Source organism: Mastomys coucha, unplaced genomic scaffold (assembly GCF_008632895.1).
Source record: "Mastomys coucha isolate ucsf_1 unplaced genomic scaffold, UCSF_Mcou_1 pScaffold22, whole genome shotgun sequence".
Taxonomy (NCBI): domain Eukaryota; kingdom Metazoa; phylum Chordata; class Mammalia; order Rodentia; family Muridae; genus Mastomys; species Mastomys coucha.
Window position 1 is genome coordinate 167,631,038 of NW_022196905.1, and position 1,582 is coordinate 167,632,619.

Below are 1,582 nucleotides of genomic sequence, written 5' to 3' on the forward strand. Positions count from 1 at the left end.
GTCCTCTGCTGGCTCTTGTTGGGATATCCAGGAATCCAGTGTTCTACAAAGCGCAGAAAAAGCATTTGGGGGAATCCTACTGCACTGCCAATCTCACCTTCTCCAAACATGCGCACAGTTTTGACTAAATGACACACAAGACTTTACACTATGGCATATTGTGACTACACTGAAACTTGCTTATCATAATAGACAAATAAAGAAAACATACATATAAGAACAACACACTTGTTACAGCTCTCACATGGTCAGAAATGACATTTCCTATGACCTAAGAGTCTGAGACTTAGAATGCACTTTTCGATGGCTTAAAAACACAGTGGCTTGCTCATAATTTCATGTTTCCAAAAACTGTAAACCTTTTGTAAGTTTGGTAAGAATTATTTTCAGCTTTTAAAAATTATGAGATCCTATGCAACACAATCCAGGAATCCTCCCATTTGAATATACTACTTTTGAAAAATAATATTTTTCATTTTCATGAGAAAAATCAATTGCTTGTGCCTTTAGAGATTTCATTTTGCTGTAGACATCTGGGGAGAAAATGTTCAAAAGTAAGCCTGGGATTCCCTTGGGTCAAGAAGTAAGTGTCCAGTAAACTCTAGAAGGACCCATTGTTTCCACAAAGAAGTCCCAGAATTCCTAGTTCGCTCGTGCAGGATGTGCATGCTGTGGGCCCCTACATCCTTCACACGGGGAGAATGTGAGGGCCTTGCTTCCCTGATCCCATGGGGAGTGCCCTGGCCCCCCGATGCTGTTCCAAAGCGGACGTTTGAAATGCTCACTCGAAGGTTCTGTTTGTCTCACTTTTGATCGCAGGATGCAATACTGACTCCCTTCCAGCTTTGCTGGGCCAAGGGATGGAATCCATCCGCGCCCCTCCAAATCTGCCCTGGGTCATCTTTTAATTCTTTGGGAATCTTTTTGTGACGACTGAGTCGTAACATTGTTTTTTGTTTTATTTTTGTTTCCGGAAGGGTTCTTGCCATCTGCAGTGACTATGCTTATCTTTCTGTCGCTCCTTCATTTCCTTCACTGTTAGGTGTTATCAGTATTTGGTAAGGCCATCTTGTTCTTTGACTTATTTTCAATACCCAATAGTATTAATTATTGAATTAATTAGTGTTTGCTAATGCACTAATTGCACATGAGGTCATTGTACAGAGTTTCTTTCTGTGACTATTTTATGGGGAGCAGACTGGGCTAGCCTGAGCTGCATGTTTCTCTTGGACTCACATAAGCCATGAAGATGACCCTCTTCACACTTACAAAGCAGCAGAACTGTGTCAGAAGCACGGGCCACCACACACGGCGTAGGAGGCTGAAGGTCAGCCAGATCATGCCAGCTGCGGTTCACCAGGATTTGGGCACTGACACGGGCTACAGACACTAGCTACTCAGCTCTGCAGCGGTGCTTCTGGTCTGTCTAATGCTGGCCACTTCCTAAGTTCCTGACCCAGTGCTGCGCGCTCACTGCTCCGCTTCAAGGGAAGTACTCTTACACCCATATTTCTCAAACGGAGAGGCAATGAACCCATGTTCCAGGGCCAGAGAGTCCTGGGCAGCAGACTAATGCCTGGCC